Source organism: Grammomys surdaster, unplaced genomic scaffold, assembly GCF_004785775.1.
Source record: "Grammomys surdaster isolate TR1022 unplaced genomic scaffold, NIH_TR_1.0 167, whole genome shotgun sequence".
NCBI lineage: Eukaryota > Metazoa > Chordata > Mammalia > Rodentia > Muridae > Grammomys > Grammomys surdaster.
The window spans coordinates 12514788-12530449 of record NW_021604615.1 but is presented as its reverse complement, the minus strand read 5'-3'; positions in this window follow the sequence as shown (position 1 = coordinate 12530449).

Genomic DNA, 15662 nt, shown 5'->3' with positions numbered 1-15662 from the left:
CCCTCCCCTCCCCTCCCCTCCTCTCCCCTCCCCTCCCCTCTGGATTACTTCACATGAAATCAAGGTTCACTCAGGAGCCTGGCTGTCTCACACTGGGAAACATTCCTAGATTCTGCTGGGCAGCTTTTGTTCTGCTTTCAGGAAGCTGGCTGTATTTCCACCATCTTGTTAGCTTTTGACACAAGAGGGAGAGCGCTGGGATATAGGTTGTTTTATTGGTGAGAATGTAAGTTCCCAGGGATACCACTTACTCTGTGATCCTTCTTCTTAATCAGCACTGTGTTCTTTTGATATAAAGAAGATAAAAGGAAAAAAAGCCCTAACAGCAAAAAACATAGAAGTGAATGACTCTTAAAAGTCCTCAAAACCTTATTAAATCAATGATTTCCAACTGTGGCCACATTCAGTTCTCAAGCGAAATGGAACCCCGTTTACCTGATTATGTGAAGACACCTTTGGATAGTGACAGTCTCTGTGTGTCTGAGAGACCAAATAAAGCTTGCATTTTGAAGCATGGATCTTCTTAATGCCCCTTGGAGAAGAAAAAGGAAGCTATGACAGAAAGATACAGAAGAAAACTTGATGAAAGACAGGGAGACTCCCCTGCTAGTTTTGCTTCTGTCAGAGGCTGGACACTGTAGACATAAAATGTGGGATAACACACTGACAACTTCGCTGAAGAAAATTATAACCTGCTTATTTATTCATTTGCAAGCAAATGCGTGTGTATGCAGGAACCCAACGGGTGCATAAACAGGAAACAATCACCAGTGTAACAGCCAAAGAGGAAAACAGACAGGGAGGAGGGAGAGCTCTCCCCCCGCCCCCCCACAAATGATGATCATACTGTGACCTTGCCATAGGGTCAATATATTTCCTATTAGCACTAATGGCTAATGCCTTTATTTCTTTCAGCAGTATGAGCATGCACAAGACACTTCACTGAGTACGTTTTCCACATTGCTTGCTAGTGACTGATGGATCCTTCCTCCCTTTAGCCCTTCCAGATGTGCTCTTCCAGTCTCCTCTCTGCAGCTCAAGTTGCGTGTCTTGCTAAACATGATCGTTCTTAGACATAGAGATCATCTCAAAATCTCCAAGGAAACACTGCTCAAAGGTACAGTGTCCCAGGTTGCGACTACATAAATGCTTTTTGGTATCCTTTGCAAGACTTCGTTTGAGAGGAAGTTGGTCATGTCAGTATGCTGTAGCAGACATGTTCTGCTTTAAATGAATGAAAAAAGCAAGTAGTGCTAGCTTCCCAAAGTTTCCAAGCAGGGAGGGATAGAGGATAAAGATAGAAATATAGATAAATCCATCAATTGATTGATTGATTGATTGATTGATAGATGATAGATATGTAGATAGACAATGGATTGATCAATATATAGATATAGATAAATAAGTGATAAATTCATACATGATAGAGGAAGATGAGACTTTTCAAAAACAAGTGATAAAATATTCATGCTTAGATTGCTTTTAAGGTCCAAAAGTAACAAAAAAGTTTATCTGGAACTTAAGCTAGCTATAAATGCCTTATGGATGATAGCTATGTTAGCATTTAATCCATCATTAATGAACATTTATTTATATTGACCTTCAATAGTTTTCACTTAAGTTATTCATCTTTGTTTATGTAATAAGTATTTGCTGTCTGGATGATAACCATGTCCGGCATCATGTAACATGTATGTCTCATGTGGCCTTATTCTGTAAGCATGGGCCCTTCAGTATCAACTCTACTCCTTGGGAATTATACACTGAGAAGTATGTCAGCATTCAGTAATTTGTGAGCTCCATCCAGGCTTTGTGTATCAGTGCCTTGACATCTGTACTGTTCATCTAGACTCATCTGATACCTGTGGCTGCTTTGTATAGCATTCGTAGGGAGTGATAGGTTGCACAGCCACTGAGGAACTCATTGAGTTCTCTATTCACACATTTCTGCGTTCTTCTATGAGATCAAGTCTTTCTGTAGTTGGCTAGAGTCAAGTCTTCTTTTATTTTTATTTTATTTTTTTAATTCCACCAAAATTTTAAAATCTGTGACTGAGCATCTAATGTAGATGTGTTAGTAAATTAATGGTCAAAGGTGCTCTTGTAGGTCAAAGCTAAAATCAACTCGAAAATATGCTACTCGGGTACCAAGTAATTCCACCCACATGTCAGTCTTTTGCCTAATTCATCATATTCAATGAGAAGGTGTGATGCGGGTGAAATGGGACCATTCGTCAGTGCTTTCAATTACAGATGCATGTGAAGAAGACGTCAGCATGGTAGGGCTATTTTTCTTGCAGCATTTCTCTGGGGTATTTTCAGATAAATTCTGGACATTGCAGCCCTAATATAACTTCACATCAGGCTCCCATGCAGCCTGGAAGACTTTTTTTCTCTGGAAGAAAAGTATATTGTCTTTATGTGTGATCATTTCTATTGCTTTCCACTCTTGGACATAGCTCTTCTTGTTTAAGAAGGGTGTCTGAAACCTAACAAATTATTATTCTGGAATTTTGCTTCTTTCTTTGTATATTTTAATTGATCGTGTTAGCTCTTAATTCTTCTATTATCACATTTGCAATTGGAATTCATTAAGCAGATGCAGAAGACCACCCAGTGCAACAATACTCATAGGACTGAGTCAGGCACAGCCCAGACCCCAGGCAGAGTCCCAGTTATAAGGAGTCAGCTGGTCTCAGATGCAAAGACACGTGTGCTGTTTTGTCTCTGGAAGAAAAGACAGTTCTGTTCACCATTGACTTCACTCTGAGTAGTGAATGCCTCACCAAGACTGAAGAGCATTTTTAGCCACCCTCATGGTTGTGTGCTTATATGTCATTCAGCACATGCCTGAACTTGACCACCTAATAGCTTGAACTTACCCAGACTGACAGTTTCAGGTCGTGCTGTCCAGCACCACTGTGCATTGTGGGGAGGACTTAGGATTAGCACACTAGGGGCCTGAGACTTCCTGAGTGCTTGAACATTGGGAGTGAATGAAAGCCATAGAAGGTGTTCACAATTTCTTCATTTCTGTCGTTGTTGCCTGAGTATTGACTTTTTATATAGCTCTGTATTAGGTAAGAAGTATCTTGGTCAGAACAGAAAAGGTTTCATGTAAAAACAAACACAATAACGAAGACAAAACCCAAAAGATACTACTTGGTACAAGATCATCCATCTTGCAATATTGAAATGCAGTGTGAGCGGAAATACTTGAGGGAACGTGGTTAGGACACAGCCAGGGCTGGGAGACCTGGGCTACTGCTATTGCTATATGCCAACCAGAATCCATTCTTAACCCAAACATTTCAGGATGTGGTTTCTGGCTTGTTGTCTAGTAGCTTTCTTATTGCTGCAAATGAAAACCTGACACAAGGGAGGCTAAATGCTCTTAGAGAATACAGTGTATCATGGTTGGAATTGGCTGTGCCATGGCAGGCAGTTTTTTACATGACCTTGACCAGGAAGCAGAGAGCTTGGGTCAGAAATGATTCAGGTCAAAATCCTTAAAGCCATGCCCCTAGTAATGCACCTCTGTCAGCTCTATCTCCTGCCTCAAAGGATTCATGGCCTCCCCAAACAAGCCAATAGATGGGGACCGTGTGTTCAAACACATGAGTTTGTAGAGACTACTTCAGATCCAAACGGTAACAATGACATCCTGGTGAATTTAATCCCATTCCCCAGGGCAGTTCTGGACACTTTGGAGGAGCATTGCAATGATGAACATTGCTACTGAAGCCACAGGATTGTGTAGAGATGGGATCTGGAGCTAAAGAAATGCAGTCTGTGAAAATAGATGTTCCATGTCTCCAACATGCATATCTTGCCACTCGTCCTTCATTGATGGGTTCTGTCAGTTCACACAAAGAAGCCTGACTCTTTCGCACCTAGCATGCTTGTCTGTCTACATACTTTTGCTATATGTTGTGTCTATTCGAAGAAACCTGAGTGAGTCCAGGCAAGGTTTGGATGGCCTTGTCCTATGAGTCTGTCCTGTCCTATAGTTTGTCCTATGAACTGTCCTGTCAGGCAGTTATCGTGCACAGGGTCTTGATCTTCCTTTGTTGCTCTTGTACTCCTGTGACAGGATGTCTGGAGCCCTTGTCATCATTCATTTGACTGTAAACACTTTCAGGGAAGAAACTATTCTTGATTAGAGTTGATTTTCAGAGCAAACCAGTGATCTTTGCTTATAGGAAGCTCTCAATATTCACATTTAAATTTTTAGATGGCAGGTTGTCTTTATGAGACATAAAGTTGGAAAAGTCATTCCAATATTAGCTGTGTTGTAGTGAAAAATAAATCACCTATTTTCATAGGATAGTGTTTATTTATTTAAAAGAATTTCATACACAGTATCTTGCTCATTCTTAGTCATTAAGTCTTCATGTATTTTTCCACTTATCCTGTCTCTTTTCTTTCTTCTACTAGACACCCCTAAGTACATTCTAAGTTACTGAAACAATCGTGCAACTCAACAATGCTTCATTCCCGTTAGTCTCCGTTTTCTCTGATCATTGTCTGTCAATTCTGTGACTGTGTTCACAAGTTTATTAGCAGTTTATTTTGCAATCTGAGATGTAATTAATTTTACTTACTCTGTTTTTCACTTCAGGCATTGTATTTTCATTAAAAACAAAGTTTTACCCTTCCTCTCCATCCCACAGCTCCTAGAACATATGGGGATGCAATGGTAATAACCGCAATGGGTCATTTCTTCATTAAATCTAATTTATTGACTTTTCTTTCCATCCCCTTTCATGTGTTTTCATGCAAACCTGCCTGTTCATTTTTTTACTTGTGTGCCATCATGTCTTTTTCATTCACTCTCGGCTATTGGCCCCTGAAGCCTGATGACTGATTTCTATGTGATGTGTATTGTACCCACCATTCATTCACTCTTGCATGCTAAAAAGATTTCTAAGAGTTTACCAGCATGATTATGACCACTGTTTTAGCATGTTTGGGATCTGGAGAGCTTCTTGATTTTTTTTAAAGCCATAATGTCATGCATCCTGGGCTAGCTTCAAACTCAGTAGGTGGTCAAGGATGACCTTGAGCTTCTGAACCCACTATCTCCACCTTCCTAGTGTTAGGAATACAGGTGTGCATTATTACACTTGGTTTTATCTAGTTCTGGGATCAAAGCCTAGAATGTTGGGCTTTCTAGACAAGCACTCTTATCAAGTGAGCTCTCACTGCAGTCTAAGGTATTTTTAAATTTTTCTCAAATCTTGGAAATATTTTGGCATTGTTTATTGCATGTTTTTCATCTCTCCTTTGTATGCACATTAGAGGATGTGTTGTGGATGCAGAAGTAGCTGATGACTTATTTATTATTGTTTATCCTGTGTACTTCTGTACTTTACTTTTAAATCATCTTGGAGATCATGTCTTCCAGCTTACTGATCATTTGCTTAGGATCTTGACTTTTGTCGACTGTAGTCAGCAAGTTTTTTCCTCTGAGCTGTACTTATCCTCAGGTTCTGTTTTAAAACTTGTCTTCTCAGAATATTCATATTCATCTCAATATTGCAGAGCATATGGAGCTTGTGTAATTAGTGTTTTTTGTGTTCTTTGGGGGTCTCTCCTCCCTGCCATTTATAGGTCTCTTTCTATACATTGTCTTATAACTGTCAATGAGTTATATTACCCCGCATCTTTGCATGCCTCATAAATTTTGATTGGATGCCAGACAGAGAATTTTATGCTGTCTGTTCATTGGCTGTGTTTCATTAACATGCTGCCAGAGTTGACTCTGACCTGTCTTAATTGACTTAGTGCCCTCTCAAGATGTGCCTATCAGCTTGGAGAAGGTCCACAGGAACCTCAGTCCTGGGTGAGTTTTCCTGTCCAGCTAAGCTGCAAAACTTCACTCGGAGTGTTAGGATGATTCTACCATGTGCCAACATTCTTGAGTCATATTTGAGCTCTGGGAGTTGTCCAGCTTCATCCTTCTTGCTGTTCTTCATCTATCTTACTGCTCACTGTTGGGTATTTTTCTTTCATGTCCATATGAGTGATCAGACTCTAGGGACTTATCTGCACAGATCCAAAGTTGTCTCTCTCAACTTTCCACTCTTTTGGACTGAGAACGTTAGGTATTCTTACATCCCATAAATTACCATATGTCTTCCAAATTCCTGGAGATTAGCTGACTCTGTTAGCCTCTGCCTTTCAACCTGAAGACACCTTCGAAATGTACAATGGTGTGACTGTATGGCACCCCTGGTTTGTTTTCCTTCCTAATAGACCCTTGTCATTTTCAAACTCTGTAGGATGTTTGTTTTTGTATACTTTCCTATTTCACGACAGAAGACAAATATTCAGGGTAAGGCCTCTGTTTGGTTTAACTCAGTCTTTTAAGTCACTAGACTGATCTTTTACAATAACATTTATTTATTTATATTTTATGTATGTGAGAGGTTTACTTGCATGTACATGTGTGAACCAAGTGTGTGCTTGGTACTCCTGAAGTGAGAAGAGGGTGTCATACTCTCTGGAACTGGAGTTACAGTGGAGGGAAGCCACTGTGTTGGTTCTGGAAACAGAACCCATGTCCTTTCAAAGAGCAGCCAGTGCTCCCAACAACTGAAATCTTGTGGTCCCCCATGCATCACTGATCTTTTAATGGTGAATATCAAACATATCATTAGAACACAATGTTTATATATTGCTGTGTTATATGGACTTATGGTTATGACAGATATTTCCTGTTACATACTCAACAGATACTCTTCTGTAAGATTATTATATTTTATCTAACACCTATGTGCTTTTGCTATCCACATATTGGTAATGTCATAGAAACATGTTGGGAAATCCCTCTTTATTTTACTAATTTTGTCTTATTCATATGTAAGTATACCTTTATTTCTTAGTATTATAATCAATCATATTTATGAGTAGTACTGATATTTTCAATTTCATTTCAAAGCTGTTGTTTTGATTCCCTTGTGGAATATATTGTATGAATAAACCATGTTTAATTTTAATTGTTAAAATTTACTGATAATAATGTCATGCTTATCTCCAGAATCCTATCCTTTGAGTGCACAAGCAATTGTCTCTGTAGTTGACGGGTCTAGTATACTAGTTACTGTGGTTAATAGCAGTTTTCTAATCCTTTATGCCTTTGCCAATTTATTTATCTTTCCAAAAAATCATTAGGAGGATATTAAAATCTGAATGATTTAAAATTGTGAAGCCCTTCTTCTTCCTCTTCTTCTCCTCTTCCTCCTCCTCCTCCCCCCTCCTCCTCTTCCTTCTTCTCCTCCTCCTCCTCCTTCTTCTTCTTCTTCTCTTCCTCTTACCCCTCCTCCTCCTCCTCTCCCACCCCTCCTCCCCCTCCTCCCCCTCCTCCTCCTTCTTTCTCCTTTCTTCTTCCTCCTCCTGCTCTTCCTCCTCCTTCTTTCTTCTTTGTGTTGGAGATTGAACCTGTGAATGTTACCACTGTATCTGGAACTGTTTCTGTAAGTTGCTCAGGTTGGCCTTGATCTTATTCTCTAGGCCAGGCTGGTCTTGAATTTAAATTCTACTCTTTTAGCCTCCAGAGTAGTAGCTGTGATTACAAGCTAGTGACAGTTAATGTAATCAGTCTTGTATACCATCCTCTTTTATTTTTGTTTTTAAAATTCAGTAACATTTTATAAATGTACAAAGCCATACAACCATGAACACAGTTTATTCTAGATCATGCCTGTCACCTCCATGGGCTTTTCTGTACATGTATGTGTCGTTTTTCTTTCTGCCTGTTCAGGTTTTATGTATCCTGAATGACATGTGTATATTTTTAGGACATACAAATTTGCAGTGCCAAGTTGCTCAGTTTATTATTTTAAAATTGCCCATTTACATTTTGTGTCTCTTTTTGCTATTTTTACTTTTTCAGTACAAAAAATAAAACTTCTCCAGCCTTCCTAAGCATACTATTTCCATGCTATTGCCTTAAAATTGTTTTCCCTTTAGATAATAGACCCTTTTACAAAGTGAACACTTTTAGGTGTCCTGTAATTGGGTCTTTATTTTTCATGGGTAGAGATTGTCTAGGATTTTTAAGCTCACTGGTGTGCATGCAGTATATGCGTGCACAGAAACAATTCGTGGAGGTGTTCATGCCCATCCATTCGGGTGTTTCTGTCTGTCTTCATTGTCTTGCATGTTTTCCTCTATACTGTACCTTTCAATACACTTTCTTATCATCAGTCATTACACTATTATGTCTATGACAGTAGAGGCATGCAATAACATTTCAGAAGGCTCGTCAGGATAGCAGGCATCCTGGCACCTGACTGTAAAGGTGAGAAGGCACAGCTAGAGTCACCTTGCTCCATCTCTATTAAAACCTTTCTTCCTCCCAACAACTCCCCTCCTCCTCTCACATATATGTTTGTAGCCTGTGTGCTTTCATGAGCAACAGGGAAGATTATTATTTACTTGAGATTGAGCAGCTTGTCAGTGACTACATCACTGGACAGAAGTGATAGCTCTTCTCCCAGCAATCACTGGCTTCCAGTAGTGCCTCAAAGGGAAGTGGGGCTTCATGTCCCCCAACTCCCTTCCACAGTGGACTCAGGTTACATGAGTTCATCACCCTGACACTTCTGTCTAAAACTTCAACAAGAAAGTTATCCCCACCAGTCTCGCCATGAGAAAAATAAGTGCAAAACCATCTCCATCCCTCCATGAGGAATATGTATGAAATGTAAGATTATGAAGGTTAACTAAAAACATTGAACCTTTCACCCCAAATTTAGAAAACAGATCACTCCAAGTCTGACGGTGATGATGCAGGAGCCACCAAGGGTAAAGTCTTATAAGCAGGGCAGTTAAACTTCCGTCACCCAGTTCAGCCTATTTCAAAGTGGACCATAAAGAGAGAGAAAGTAATTAAAGAATGGAGGTGCACATTAGCCTTTCAGGCCTTGCAATATCTGGGCCAAATATGCAGAGAAATAAAGTTGGGCAAGGAAAGTGCTTTCACATCAATTAGAAGGTATGGCCTGGTGCTAAAATAAATGAAAGCCCATTGATGTCTCGTTAGTGGGCTTGAACAAGGATGAACTTCCTATCTCAAAGCACAAATGCCTACCTCCTAACTCTTCAAGTCTTTTTTTTTTCCTGGCTACTTTCAGAAATAAAGTCAGCATATTCATGAAGTTCATTAAAGATATCAATTCATTGAGCCACTCCTACAGAGGAGGTAGTGTTGAGTCTGCTATATTTTCCTTCACTTACAATTAACTTTGATCAAATTTGCTCTCCTAAAACCTGAAGCAGCTTCCAGAGTATAAGTTACAACACTATGTAATTTATACTAATGAAACTTATAAAGTAATGATCCATTCTTTGAACAAGACCAGCTAATTCGAATCCAGCAGTGTGGCAGGAAGTGGGAAGAGTTATATTACTAGCCAGCACGATAAGAAACTTAATGAGATCTGAGAGGTATGATTGGGCCCAGAGAGATAATTGGCTCAAATTATTTTCCATTTTTCTTTAATCTTTACTTAAATGTGATTGCCAACATTCTCAGAGGATCAGAACTGGAGCGTCAGACAGAAATGGAAGGTTTGAATATTACAGAAATCAGTTTTCTCATGATAGCTTTAGGATAATTGAGACTCAGGTGAGAATAGTTTCTATGTCACTGCTGGGGCATGGTGTGGGCTGGGCTTACAGAGCCTCTTATCTGTGACACATGCAGCTAGAGATAGTGGTACTACCTGGGTTCTGTAGGTAGGCAGCATCACCTATCTGTATGGAGGTGGCATCATCTGTCCTTTAAGGTTGAGCCACGGCTGACTGAATCTTCCTGTTTTCAGTACCCAGTGACTCTACAGAGTTCCGCAGCAGTTCAGAGTCCCAAAAGGCCCTTGTTTTTACAGTATTTGCATTCTGCTTTCAGGAGGACCAGACTCTGGTGTCAGTCAAACAAGTCTTCACTCTGTGAAGGATTTCCTTGTGCCTCCCAATGGTCAAGTATGAAAACAGTCTCATTCTACAGTGTACTGGTTCCACGGCTGACACCTTCCTGGGGAGCCTCAGAGACAGAGAAGCAGGATCACATCACACAGTAGCAGTTGATGGAATCCAGTAGTAATGTCTCTTTTTGTAATCTGTCCCTCCCCCACCCCTTCCCCAGTTATGGAAGGACACTGAACATTGGCTCAGACTGTGATTAACTCAGGCCTCTCCTGGTCCTTAGACATCTGTTCCACCCTACATCCACTCCCGAGCCTGAATGCACTGGGCAGTCATGGTCACATCTGCAAGTCTAAGGATAATTTCTCTGTCTTCTCCCATTTCCAATCACAAACAAGTGGAATGTGGGAAGGACAAATTTTCCATCAAGAAAACGTAATCACATAAACAGGTAAGAGGAGCAAGCAGATGTGCATTCCTCTGCCTTGTGAACTATCCCAAGCATGGTCTGCCTAAGGAGTTTATAGGAAAATATCCCATATGCTCAGGAATAGCACCGTTTCCTGGAGAGTGTTGGTGATGGATCATAGTATTTCCTCCACCGCCTCCTCCTTTTCCTCTTTTTAAAAAGATTTATTTATTTTTATTATTTTCTAAAGTTTGTAAGATTTATTTAATTATATATAGTGTTCTGGCTGCGTGTATACCTGTACCCCAGAAGAGGGCACCAGGTCTTATTAAAGATGGTTATAAGCTACCATGTGCTTGCTAAGAATTGAACTCAGGACCTCGTCAAGAGCAGCAGCAAGTGCTCTTAACCCCTGAGCCCTGTATCCAGCCTGTAGTGTTTCCTTCTTATCTTGCCCCCTTTTCTCCTTCCCTCACTTTTAATCCTTGAGGGTATGCATCCTAACACAGTGCTGGCTTTTCAACTTTGCCTCATGATTCTTTCAAGGAACCCAAAGTATTCTAGAAGAGAAGCTGCTGAAGGGAGAGAGGTTGGACCGTTCACTGTGTAAAGCACTACTTCCAGTCGGTGGTTCCACAGTGAAGCATCATTACCTGGATTTCTCTTTTGAGTACTTGTCAGGTCCTGGGGAAACTCTAAACTTCCTAAACTCAAAAAAATAGTCCAGATATCCAGAAATTAGCTCAACCAGGACTATTGGAGAATTTCTTGTGGTAAGTAAGATAAAAGCCAGCATTCCTTGGGAACTTGTGACCCTGGTTACCATCTTCCAAAAGGAGTTATTTCCCTTACCTCTGACAGAAGGGATATATGTCTATCTATGGTGCCTATCAGCATATCAAAGCACATGCTGGCCTCCAGACTCTTGTGTTACAAGTACCAGGTACCCCTTACACATCTCAAAGTCCCTGCTAGCATCCTGTCCCTTCTCACCTCCTCCCCTCCCCTACACTCCCTCCAGCTCACAGGCTTCCCTTCCTGCACCTACTCATTCTCCTTCTAACCCTGCTCTTTTCGATATGTCCACTCCACACTCGGCTCCTGCTTTCTCTCACTGTGTTCTCTCTATCCCCTCTCCTGCTAGTCTCCACTCTCTTGCAGATAGTCCTGTTCATGCCAAGTCTGATGGCCATGTTCAGTCCACTTTTTTTTTCTCTGCTTTGGATTCTTCCAGATGCCTTTTGCTGATTCTCTCTCGTATTTACAATAAAATTTCCCCTTAACCACACCATGGAATGGTCATGGTATCAGCTTATAGAATACTAAGGTGACAAGTCTTGGAGAGACTGGGTCCCTTGTAGGACATTGTGAAGTCATTGAGTAATAGTGATTGCAAACTGAGTGAGTTTTTTATTTGATGGACTTAAAGAATGTTGGACAGAAAATAAAAACAACAAAAATTCAGCAAGACCTAACATTGCCTTTGACGAAGATTGTATCCTTAAGCCTAAGGATGCGGTGCACATCAGACTCAGTGTCTGATGGAATGCATAGGATACCTGGGGAAAGCCTGAGCACACAGACATTCAAAGTCCTTCTATCAAAGTCAAGTCCTGTAGCAAGCTCCTACAGCTGATGTGGTGCTACATGAAGCATGAGCCTGAGAGCTGAGAGGATATAATTCCCTAAACCCTTCCTATTGATGGAAACAGACTTAAAATTGTCAGAAGGAACGAGTCTTGCCTTTCCTGAAAACATTCAATGATGTCAAAGGAACATTACATTGTAATGTCTCCTCACCTCAAATGTTGGTCTCCCTCTCAGAAAGAAGAAAGTAGGCCAAGTGACAGAGGTGCTGGGAGTCTGGTTGGTCTTCAGTGGGTGACAGCACTGGGATTGGAACTCATGGTGTTAGTCACAGGTGACAGAATATGGAGGTTACTTTGGGATAATTCAGAGGTACGTGCAGGTTGAAGAAGGGTTTTCTGCATTTACCGAGACAAGTGGAGCTGTCTTATGAACTCTTACAGGTTTTCTGGTACCTGTTACTGAAGCCTGAACTTGAACATGGCCAATGAAAAGAAGGATGACAGGAGTTCAATGAATTGAAGAGAAAGTAAGGAATCTTGGGGAGGGGAAAATAGAAGCCAGGAGAGGTTTATAATGGGAACCTGAGAACCCAATACTGATATGTTTCCCAAGGTGGTAGAGGAGGCATCATTACCTTAGGAAGTTTAGAATGGGGATAGTGGAGTCTTAGTTTCTGATAGAAGCTAGAGCAAAGACCCATGGGAATGATCTGCCCTCCTGACTCCTAAACCACCCTCCATTTGAAGACCAGCCTTCCTGTTCTTATTCTGCATCTGATTAAATTTGAGACACTAGTCTGGTAGCTGAAGCTCACCATAGGAACTAGCACTATTTGTGTTAGTGATCCCTATGAGCCAGAATAAAGGAGGATACGGCAACTAACATTTGTCTACTTTGAGTGGAACTTCCCAGATCAGACTTAAGCAGAATTAGCAGGAGGCAGTACATTTCAAGTGCTTCCTCAATTCACACCTGGAAGGGGGGCTTCCCATGCCCAGTACAAGGAGGGGAGTGCTTGATGCTAGGTGATAGCTATGTTTTCATTACCTTTCTCTCCTGGGTCCTCTGAACACAGCACCACCTGGAGGTGAACCATAATCATGCCTTCATATTTAGCCTCATACCTCTGGAGGCTAGAAGTGTAAATACAAGGGCTCAGGAGGGCCACATTCTTCCTCATGATGTTCTTAGGGGTAAATCTTTTGTAGCCCTTTAGTCTTCATTTGTTTACTGCCATCCCTGACATTGTTCCTCTAGTAGACAGATCGGTCTAATCCCAGCTCCAATGGCCATCCATTCCTCCATGTTTCTATGTCATCTTCCCTATGTATGTAGACAGCTGTCACATTAGAATATCACACTTTAACCTCATCCTAACAATTATGTTGGCAAAGGTTGTGTTTCGAAATATGGCTGATTTCATAAGCATTAGAGGTTGATGGGACTTTTTAATAGACATTTTTTGAGACATAGTTCAACTCAAAACACCTAATATGTTGCTAGACTAGCTCAGATCCAGCTTCAAGGCTATCTTTATAGGCACTAGTAAAGGGAGGTGTGCCTAGGAGGAAGGCCCTTGACTACTTCATTTCATTACCAATTTCTATAGGGAAAAAAGATGAATTAATACATAGACATATAGTCTTCCATAGCATCCATGAGATTGGGGTTCCACAACCTACTATGGCTACTAAAATCTGCATGTTTAAGTGTTTTATATAAAATGCTATGTTTGCATAGAACCTGTATAATTCTTTGCACAGGATTTAACCCATCACTAGATCACTTATAACACCCAATACTTTCAAAATGCTATAAAATAGCTGTTATACTGTATTTACCAGATAGTAATAACAAGAAAGGAAATCTGCGCACATTCAGTGTACATGCAGATTCCCACCCCTCAGGATTTATCATCTTTGGATGATCCATGGATGCTTGGCAGTTGGTTTTAACTGTGAACTTGACACATCCTAGAATTGTCTAGGAGAAGAGCCTTAATGGCACATTGAATAGATCAGGTTGATCTGTGGGTATGTCTCTGAGGGACTGCTTGGTGATTTGTTGATTTGGGAAGACCCAGTCCACTGTGGGTGGCACTGTTTCCTAGGCATGATGTCCTGAACAGTGTAAGAGAGAAGAGGGCTAGCTGAGCACAGACAAGCAAAGATCTAAGTGCTTGTTCTGTCTGATCTCTTTACTTTGAATGTGATGCTTACAGTTCGTCTCCCAACTATACAAATATTTCAGCAGTATTACCAGGTCCTTCTTTTCAAGTAGGTTCTTCTGTGCATAGGCCCATGGCTGCACTGACTTCCTGCTTGGAGAATGGAGTGTACTCTTTCTCTTCTACATCAGGAATGGACGATATAATTTTGCTTGAATATGAAAATTTCCCCAAATCCCCTTCTTTACAAGGCTACTTTTTCCTCTCTAAGGCTATGGACAAGTGGTAGGGGTATTTAGATTAGATCTTGATAGAGCAATTATCCACCTTTACAGCACCCTTTCAGTCCTTGTTGCCAAGTCTGAATAAATTTTAGCCTAATTTTCACTTACTAGCATCCTGGGTCCAGTCACTCGAAACTGTAGATTCTTTCCCTCTTCTTCTATTCTGGGTCTCTTAAAGGTCTGTGGTTTAAAGTGGCCTGCTCCCACTTTTCAGCTCTTGTCTGACCATTCTCAAACAAATATGTACGACAAAGCATTGGTCAGAGTAGACTCTTGGGACAGTCAATTAATGAAGTTGTCACAGTTCCTTCCATTGGAAAACTTGTCACCATTGAGGTTAACAGAGGCTTATTAGAAGCACTTAAGTGATTGGCCATGCTCAGAGTGTTCTCTGTGAAGCAGGCTTCCTGTAGTGATACAGAGCAGTCCCCTGGGCCAGTAAAAAGACACAGTAGGTGAAGAAACTGAGTTGTGTTTAAAAAAAAATAGTCCTTTCTATTTATGTTTGGCCAAGCTGGTGAAACAGGAGAGCAGGGATGTGTGTCTTCAAGGAGGCTTTTATTTCTGCCTAAGGAGAGAAGATAGCCTATTCTTTCATATGTATTGTGTGTGTGCATGTGAATTTCTGTTTTTGTTTTTCCAGCCTCTATCTCTCTATGACACCTATCCTCCTGCCTCTTTCCAGGAACCTTGAGGCATGCCTTCTTTATTTGCCATTATCCTCAGTGCCAGTGAGAGACATTTATACATTCCATATTTCAGTGACACTTATCTGACTCTGTCATCAGTGAAACTCATCTTACCCTTTGACCATCAGTGACACTTGCTAAGGCTACATTGTCCTTGTTTTCTGGAGTTGAACAAGACATCTTCACAGAGAAAAATGTAAGTAGAGAAAGAATATGAGTATAGAGGGTGAAACTAGACAGAAAACCCCAAGAGTGGAAAGGGAGGTGTTGATGTGGTGTAGGAGATAGGCAACAAGACAAGGAATCATAAAGGAAGTTATGAAGGGTTGAGTGGAAGGGTATAAAGAAGTTGATGGAAATGAGGAAAGAGAACAGAGGGAAAGAGGAAGAGAACCAACCACAACAGATTTTGATTAAAAATATGACTAAATGGAATACTCCACTTCCTAATAAAAATTATGAGAGATCAGTGGGGGTGATTATGAAAAACATATATTGTATACATTTTAAACTGGTGGCATGACTGCGCCATGCTATTTATACACGAGACGGGAGGGAGGGAGGGAGGGAGGGAGGGAGGGAGGGAGGGAGGG